Below are 9,314 nucleotides of genomic sequence, written 5' to 3' on the forward strand. Positions count from 1 at the left end.
TCTCCTTCCCTGTGACATCTTGCAGTTGTTCCTTCCTTCCATTTCTTCTGTTTCTTCCCTAGTTGAGGATCTCATTAACTCTTGTTAGATGATGGCAACAGAGTCAGAGCCAATATAACTGCCTTAAGCCTATTTCCTTCTAGGCCATTTAGTTCAGTCCTGCTAGATTCATTTTTCTGGACTGCCTTGCTGATTAATACCTACTTCAATGTCATTTGAAATATACTTACGTATTTATTATTTCAATAGTAAAATGCTGAAATAAAAAATGACTGTGAAAACTTGTTTGTATATATAATTACTAATAACTTGTAAATAGATAAAAATAGTTTAATAAATTGACACCTGATGAAAATGTGCGAGATGAAATAAAAGGACATCAAATTCCATAAACTGAATATCAAGAGAGAATGAATTAGATGACACAAAGGAGAATATTGTGTCTCTTTTGAACCAACAAATATTTACAAAATTTTGAATTATAATGCAAGGTAGCATAATAGATGTAATATTCTAACTCTAATCTTTATAACAGTATTTGTGTACTGGCATTCTAACTTTAATAAAATTCTTGTTGTTTTATCAATTTAAGCTATGAGTGTTTTATGAAAAAGTCCTGTTTGGTATTTTTCATATCTTGAGAGGATGTTTTAGAAAATAAAATTTTACTCCCTCAAAATTTCCTCCAAAGACAGAGAAAGCTACAAGCGTATGCACAATAAACATGTTATCTTTGAGCCAAAATCAAAAACATACAAAGAAAAGTTGAAAGAATTAGAGAAGTATCAAGTATTCAGAATACATTTACAAGTTTTTAAAGAAGTCTATTACTAATTTGAGTTTGAGTACATGGAGGCCACAAGTTTAAACAAGAATCCTGCCAACAATTTGTCCTTTCTTTAGCTGATGAAGAACATTAGAGACTTTTCCCAAGGCTAAGTCCTAGGTACAAAGTTCCTTCTAGAAAACGTATCAGTGAAAACTGTTTTCTTAATTGTATATTGTCTTACATAGAAAGGTCAATGTTAGTATTAAATGTGTTCCTTTAGCTTCTTGTGCCTCAGACATTCTGGAATGAAGAACCAACTAGCAATAATTTTTAACGGACGACACGGTGGGTCGAGGATGAATTCAATTATACTCCTGCTTTACTTGCTTGCTGACAGATTTCTTGGCTCAGTCAACTAATAACAGTGAATTTGACTGAAAGAATACTAATAGAATGGAAAATCAATAAAGAAAACTATTAAGCGGTTGTCATCAACACTGAAACAAACGTGATTGTCTGTCGTCAACTTGGCATCACTGCTTTCCTTTTTATGATCTGTGCATCTCAGAGGAGAAACTGAGAGCTATAGTTCCCAGAACCCCATTTCCTAGATGGTTCCAGATTAGACCCTGCCAGCAACAGGCACTTCTGTGACATCAGAAAGGGGAGGAGCAGAAGCTGTTCTCCCAGGGCAGTGACAGATAGATGTGTGAGCCGACAGGAGACATGAGCTTCACAGTGCTTCTGGATGAGTTCCAGCAGGTTACCTTCTTTGGTCCTCTAGACAATTGAGATGGCTAGTGGTGGCTGCTTGAAATTATTTGTTTGGTGCTGCGAGCTTATACAGTCGGTAGGAGCTTCCTAGAGTTTCTTGAGAGAAACAGAGGCTTCCAAGAAAGTTCTCAGAGCCAATCACCTTGGCAATGCAAACTGAGATTATTGGCAACAGCTTCCCTGATCTTTAATCTCCCAAACCTTCTAATGACTGTGGAAGCCTCTAATTCCCATATTAAAATCCTTCATACTTAGTCTACATAAAGTAGTTTCTTTTTTTCTGTGTGAACTTTGTTTAATACAAATATGAAGTTTACTATGCATTGCCCATATTGTTTGGGCAGGGTTTTCAAAAATTACTAGAGTTGTAATATAGTAATAGAATTATTAGCCCAAACTAACAAAGGATATTACATAAGAGAGATGTTCAAGCATGGTAGAATAGGAACTCTAATGATTAAAAAGAATGTTTGAACAAAAGAAAGCCTGAAAAACTTTTCATGTAAAAATATTATCATAGCAGGCCTTACAAAACTGAATACTGGCTGCTTTCAGAGAAAGTAACTCATTTGATAGAATCTTCTGAATAATCAAAGTGATATGCCTCTAGAACACAAATGTTTCATAGGTACTGTGTGCTAAATATTCTCCATCATTCTATTACAGATGTAAACTTTTAACTTTCTTGATCTGTTTTGTGAAGTGCTTTCTAGAAAGATTCTAACAATCCTTACTCTTACTGGCATTGTTTGAGAATGTCCATTTCATTCTATCCTTGCCTACATTATGATAATTTTTTCAAGTTTTTAACTAGTAAGATTTCAAATTACTTTTTTTAAGGAAGATTTTTAAAAAGTTGTTCCTTTGGCTTTGAGTATCTGGCATTAACAATATTGGTCTTATCTGGGTAAGAAAACACAAATCTAAAAACCAGGAAACATGATATTATTCTTGGTTCTGTCACGGATTTTTCAATCTCGCCAAATATTTATGTTTTCAGTTAAAAAAAGGACTGTTAGGGACTGGCCCCATGGCCTAGTGGTTAAGTTCAGTGCACTCTGCTTTGGCAGCTCAGGCTTGCAGGTTCGAATCCTGGGCGTAGACATACACCACTCATTGGTGGCCATGCTGTGGCAGTGACCCACATACAAAAGAGAGGAAGATTGGCACAGATGTTGGCTCAGGGACAATCTTCCTCAGTGAAAAAAAAAACGGACTGTTAGCCCCGGATCTTCTTTCTCAAAGTAGCAACACTTTAACAACAAGAACAGAGAGAAGCTGATAAATTTAAATATGCTCAATTGACAGTGAATATTCCTTTGTTTATTCCTTGGTTCTGCATTTGTTTTGACCCACTAGAGGCTACGTAGGTTTACAGAATTACTGACTAGAGACTTCACCCTCTGGTGGGGCGTGCAGACTAGCAAGCAGGTGACAGCACAGCTCTGCATGTCTTCATCCAAAGCACTTGGGCTACAAATGTTTCAGAACCAACACTATTTGTAGGTTTCTAGAAAGGTAAAACAATACGTGTTACATTTAATATGTAACACCCGTGATAGAACCTGGAGCGGCATCTTATAAACAAATACAGCAACATTTCTGTAGTAAAAGATAACATTATAAATAGCCTCATGTCAGTTCAGATCAGGCTTTGCTGCCAAATAAGTTTTGGCACCAATCGTAAAATAAACTTTTGGTTTTCAGAGGTTTTTGGATTTTGGAATTGCAGATAATGGACGGTGGGCTTGAAAAATAGTGTCACATATTCTAGGATGAAGGTAAGAACAGAGTACTCTGTGAATGTATAGGTATGGGACCCAACCCAGACGGGCAGGGAGCAGAGGGTTGGTAGAGAGAAAATAGAAGTTGGCTCATAGGTACCAATGACATTTTAAAAATGTATTCTGTTATTGTTCCAGGGAGCTGTGAGAGGGGTTGAGGAAGAGATTATTGCCTGATGATGAACTTTGAGAGACTGCTTTTGAGTTTTCTTACTTTATTGCTGTGTTACAAACTGTCAGATACTACTCGTTGTGTTACAAAGTTAACAATGAAAATGTTATTGTCTGGTCTATTCAATTCACCTACTAATAGAATAAAAATTATTGCAGACAACACATTAAACAGCAGTGTCTTCATTAAACACTCAACTATTTCTTGGAAAAATAGTTGGAAAAAACGTTGGAAAAAAACACTTCTCTCTCTCTATGCTATATAGACAAGGAATGAGACAGCAACTTACACATAAACTTGGGCAGGAGTACAAATACAAAGACGCTTTATGAGGATTGCAAACTTGATGGTAAAGGGCAGGAGGGGCATGAAGGACAAACACCAAAACTCAAGAGAGATGGATGGAATAAATGGCCCAGGCCAGTCAAGAGCTTATGCTGAAGATGCCCCGTGGAACGGAAGTGTATGGAAGGGATATTAATGTGGGTCCAGGATATTTCAATGTGCGAAATATTTGTGTGCGAAGAGTTACTTCTAAAGTTTGGTTTGTTTAGTATTTTTAACATTCTTTTTTCCCAATCTTACTTGCACAAACTATTCGCACTATATTTCAAGGTGGGCTTTACCAAAAAAATGCACCTGGTCAAGTTATACATTAATCAGTCAAAAGTACCCATTGAGAATCTATTGAACAAGTGATCAACACATAAGAGAAATCTTGAGAGTAGTCATTAGAAAATACAATCAAGGGAATTTAAACCAATATGGTTTTACTATATTGTCTTATCATCTTATTGGATGTGAAAAATATTTTTAAAAAATCCTAGAAAGCTATAAAACAGTTTAGTAGATACACGTTTAAAATATTTAAAGGCTTTAGGGAATTCACTGGTCTCCACATTGTCATGTATTTACAAATACAAAGTACAAAACATCAGCTATTCATTTTTCCTAGCTGAGACAAAGTTAGGACACTGAATATTAAAACTTCAAAAATGGTTATTTGAATTATATTATTATTATTATTAATTGTTTTCTTTTTTTTTAGTGAGGAAGATTGGCCCTAAGCTAACATTTGTTGCCAATCTTCCTTTTTTTCTTTTTCCTTCCCAAAGCCCCAGTACATAGTTGTAGATCCTAGTTGTAGGTAATTCTAGTTCTTCTAGGTGAGATGCCACCACAGCATGGCTTGATGAGCAGTACTAGGTACATGCCCAGGATTTGAACTGGCAAATCCTGGCTGCTAAAGTGGAGTGTGTGAACTTAACAACTTGGCCACGGGGCAGCCCCTGAATTGTATTATGACTATGCAAACCAGAAGAGCTTGGCTAAACATGAAAAATGCAAAGTCTGTTTCATTTCTTTTTTTTTTTTAAAGATCGGCACCTGAGCTAACATCTGTTGCCAATCTTCTTTCTTTTTTTTTCCTTCTTCTCTCCAAAGCCCCCAGGACATGGTTGTATACTCTAGTTGTAGGTCCCTCTGGCTCCACTATGTGGGACACTGCCTCAGCATGGCCTGATGAGAGGTGTGTAGGTTGGCACCCAGGATCCGAACTGGCAAAGCCCCGGGCTGCTGAAGCGGAGCACATGAGCTTAAGTACTCGGCCATGGGGCCAGCCCCTGTTTCATTTCTTGTTCCTTAACTCAAACACTAACCTGAGGGCAAGGACAGAAAGGCGGCAGCTGATGTCCTTCCCCATTTCCTTTGCATACACCCTAAAAGAAGGTGGACCCTAATTCTATTAGTCTCTTCATTGCTTCCCATCTCTAGATAAAATATTCTCCTAATTGGGAATTTATTTCAATGACAATTTTTTAAAAAATCTATTCCGTATAGAACCTAATTTTCCTGAGGTAAAGTTGACATAAACCCTTGATTGTGAGTACATGGGGGGTAAGGAGCAATTAAATTCCTCCTATGTATAAACATGGGATTGCTCTCCCCCAAATAACCTTATATTTGAAGACTGTTACAGCTCTGCAAGATAGGTTTTAAAGATTAGGAAAATAAGGCTCAGAGGTGGAAAAATTTAGTCCACATAGGAGACCAGTTTGCAGAAGGCCCAGTCAGAGCCAGAATCCAAGATTCTGGACTCCCTGCGCAGTATGCTTTCATACCATATACGGTGAGAAACCCATTTTCTTGAATGCATTCATTCATTCCCTCATGCCTTCATTCAGACAAATATTTATTGAGTAGCAATTTAGCATTTATTTAGTAGTATCTACTAAACATCAGGCACTGGCCCAGGGGATACAGCAGTGAACAAATCAGACAACATGACATTTCTATGTGGTTAAGTATAAAAAAATCTTAGTAACGATAACAATAACTTTTTATTGAACACCTCTTATATTATAGGTCCCATACTATGTACTTTATACATTAAAAACAGAATTATTCTTTCCAACAAACATAGTTTACAAATGATGGTTAAAGAAGTTAAATAACTTTCCTAAGGTCCCAAGTGTGGTGAGGGGCAGAGTCAGAGACCTTCATCCCTAAAAACTTGGCTACATTTAAATATTACATAGCCACATTACATAGCCAATTAAATATTAAGCAGCCACAGAAGAGTGATACTTTCCTGAAGTTAAAAACTAGCTTGGAAGAAAGAGTACAGGAAGGTGAATAAAGGTCCCCTCTCCTTGTACAAAAGTCCCCTTTCCTTGTATGAAGATCCCCTCTCCTGATTGGTCAAGGTGTTCTTGATCTCTGGCAGGCATAATGAGCAGGACTGAACAGGGTCGTTCTTCCTTTCAGCTGTCGGCCAACTTCCAGCAGGTCGTCATCCATGAAGCCCTTTCCACTAAAAAATGGCTTGATGAATCCATTTTAGCAACACTTCTAGATTCAAATAACAACTTCCATTGGAAAGAAATTCAGCCCTACGAGCATTAATGAGAAAGGAGAACTGACGTATGTCTGTAAACCCACTAAACCAAATACAAAGAAAGACAGCAGTCTTTTTTCTTATCATGTCCTCTATTCCATTTCCATGAAAAGCAGTGGTACCTATCGCTCAGCAGAGGAGAGTTTGCGGTAAACTAGGAGGGACAAATCTCATAATGCCTGTAGGCCCACTCCCTTCCCACACTCTCTGTTTAACTTTGACTGGTGTTTTAACTTACTCTGAGACTCAGCTATTGAACACTCTGGCTTGGGCAGAAAGGGATAAGACAAAGGTGACATCAAACAGAATTGTGATGAAACTCCATATGGCTATCAGGGTAAACAGCTGAGTATCATAATTGTCTCTGTTCTGAAAACTTGAGCCTTATTATTCTGTTACTGCTTGGTCTAATACTTAAGGAAGAAAAGTATTAAAGTATCAAATGGACATTCATTAGGAACTACCGAAGAAACTTACATGTCCTGGCTTCATATTTTTTTGTGTGTGGTGTGATGGAAAAAAGCCCACTGCAATTCAATATGATATCATATATAAAGACAACAAAACTAGGACAGCCAAAGTCATAGTTTTGCAGTCTTACTCATTAAATAATGTATGTGAAATCATTTGGGAGTTCTAAAGAGTTTATAAACATGAGCTAGTGCTGTGAGAGAAACAAAATCAAGGGATATCCTAGCTGTAGCATAGAATCCACAAACCAGCCACTTACAGTTTTATGGAAATAAAGACCTGCAACAAAAATATTTGCACTTATACAGCATTTCTCGTTCTTTTTTTTTTTTTTTTTAAACTATACATGTTCAAGGAAAGAAATTCAAATACTATAATAGCATAAACTCTACAAAGTATCTTTGACCCCCAGGCTCTCAATTCTTTTTCTCAAAGGCAACCAGAGTTTCTAGTTTCTTATATAGCCTTCCATGTTTATTTCATGAATATATCTATTCACATTTATTACCTATATCTTTGGAATAAAAATAATTGTTCTCATCTGATAGTTTTCCTTTACTATTTCACATTTTGTAGATTTTGGTATAGCAATCATACCCCATTCTGAAAAATAAATAACATTATTTTTTTCTCTAAAAATATTCAAGCAGAATATGAAGCTTCAATTTGAGGCACAGAAGTACATTGCATTATATTTACCATTTCATTCTTCACCGGGTGCCCTTAATGTGTTTCCCTGACTTACCTGGATGCTCCAGTGTGTACGGATCGGGGCAGGAGTGCTGTCTTTCTTGTTTGCCCGCTGGAGAACCTTTGGACGACTCAGGACCTCCCCTCGGGCTAATGGCCTTTGAAAATGTATTTATTTTTTTAATGATAATCTAGTAGCTTTTGAGGTCTTTGGAAAGGATGAAATGCAACCTTTGGAAAGGAGGAGGAGGAAGAGGAATCTTTGAAAAATAAAGATTTGCCGTATTTGTAAGTTATTGATTTTATAATTTAATGTAAGAAAGGGCAAAATGCAACTGCTATGATTGGTTAAAATAACAGATTACATTTACACTTAGCTGAGGTATTTCAGGGAAATGTGCACAGAGCCCTCTGACACGGGACTTCCTCTTACTCCAATGTCTCCAGTAGCCCCCCTAAAACAAGATGCCCATTGACCTCATTTGTTTCTGAAATAGCTATTTTTTTAGAAAATGAAATTGTTTGTCACTGAAAACTTTTTACTGCATAGCTACATAATGAAAACTTAACCATCAATGTACATAAAACATATACACACAGTGAGTTCAACTTAAGAGTATTTCCCAAATATTCATAGAAGTTGTTTGGGATCAGGCAGACAAAAGAATAACTAATTGAATTTTTCCCTTTTCACCTAATTGTTTTTGGTTGTGGAAAGACATAGGCAAACATGGCTGAATACCAATCATTCATTCTCTACAGCTACACTTAAGAATTCACCCTGCACAGAGCGTGCTACAAGAAAGAAGCTCATATTGACATTAGAAATAATGCTTCTGGTGATAACGTTTTAACTGGAGAAAAGAATTTCTAGGATCCTGTAGAGCTATTTGGAGAAAAAGAGGAACTGAAACATGGAATGAAATGGAGTTGGTCAGATCCATAGGACATAGGATGAAAAAAGATCATGGACTCAAACAAATATAAAACAAAAACATGAAACTACTTACAATAAATGAAAGAGAAAAAAAGACACGGTCATACCTGAATTAAGATCTCTACTTCTTGATGCTCATATAAATCAAATCTCACACGGAAATATGCTAGAGAGCTAAATAGCTGATTGGCTTCTGCTTTGCTCTAAACCAAAGACAGTGGACAGTAGTAGGGAAAAAGTTCATAATTACCGTTTCCTTTCTTTTATATAATACAGCTCATTGCTTTTCACTTCTTAGGAGGAAAAAAAGCATCGGATTTGTGAGGGTTTTTTCCTCTCACCTCATCCCTGGACCCAGCTTAAGCTTTAATCCTCATCCCTTCAGAGAGCACAGTATTTGAATTCATTTCAAAGCACTGGATTGGTGCTGATGCGAATAGGACCAAAATAAAAAAAAAAAGAGATTAGTTATGCTCAGAAATGTCCATTGTAAGTACTGCAAGAACACTGAACCAACCAGCCAGCGTATATTGAAGTTGCCTACAGCTGTTTACAGGAAATTGTACAAAGCAAAGTACTGGAACATAGGGCATACGTCATAGATTTGAGAACGGAGCACAAAATTTCTGTGTGAAATAAATCAAGGATCTTCCAAAGAAATTCAGACATTCAAATATATATGCTTCACACACATACAAACTTAGCAAATAAAGAGAATTCCTTAAAACTTAATTTGAAAATAATATAAAAGTCTACTGTGCCAATTACAGGGCTCTACCCCTCTAAAAGATGATAATATGCTACGTGCTATGCTCATGACA

The 9,314-nt window shown here is 36.7% G+C and overlaps 1 long non-coding RNA gene across 2 annotated transcripts; it reads right to left on the minus strand.

Annotated features, from left to right (window-relative positions):
* Window positions 1-5,819: 5,819 nt before the first annotated feature.
* LOC139079114 (uncharacterized) lies at window positions 5,820-8,993 on the minus strand. 2 transcript variants are annotated; one of them, XR_011532427.1, is made up of 3 exons: window positions 8,601-8,993; window positions 7,612-7,787; window positions 5,820-6,390 (listed from the first exon to the last, which is right to left on the minus strand). It is a non-coding gene; the product is annotated as an uncharacterized lncRNA (long non-coding RNA). The 2 variants fall into 2 exon arrangements; XR_011532426.1 differs by lacking the exon at window positions 8,601-8,993 and having other exon boundaries at window positions 7,612-7,969.
* Between the last annotated feature and the right edge of the window lie 321 nt (window positions 8,994-9,314).

Source organism: Equus przewalskii, chromosome 24 (assembly GCF_037783145.1).
Source record: "Equus przewalskii isolate Varuska chromosome 24, EquPr2, whole genome shotgun sequence".
Taxonomy (NCBI): domain Eukaryota; kingdom Metazoa; phylum Chordata; class Mammalia; order Perissodactyla; family Equidae; genus Equus; species Equus przewalskii.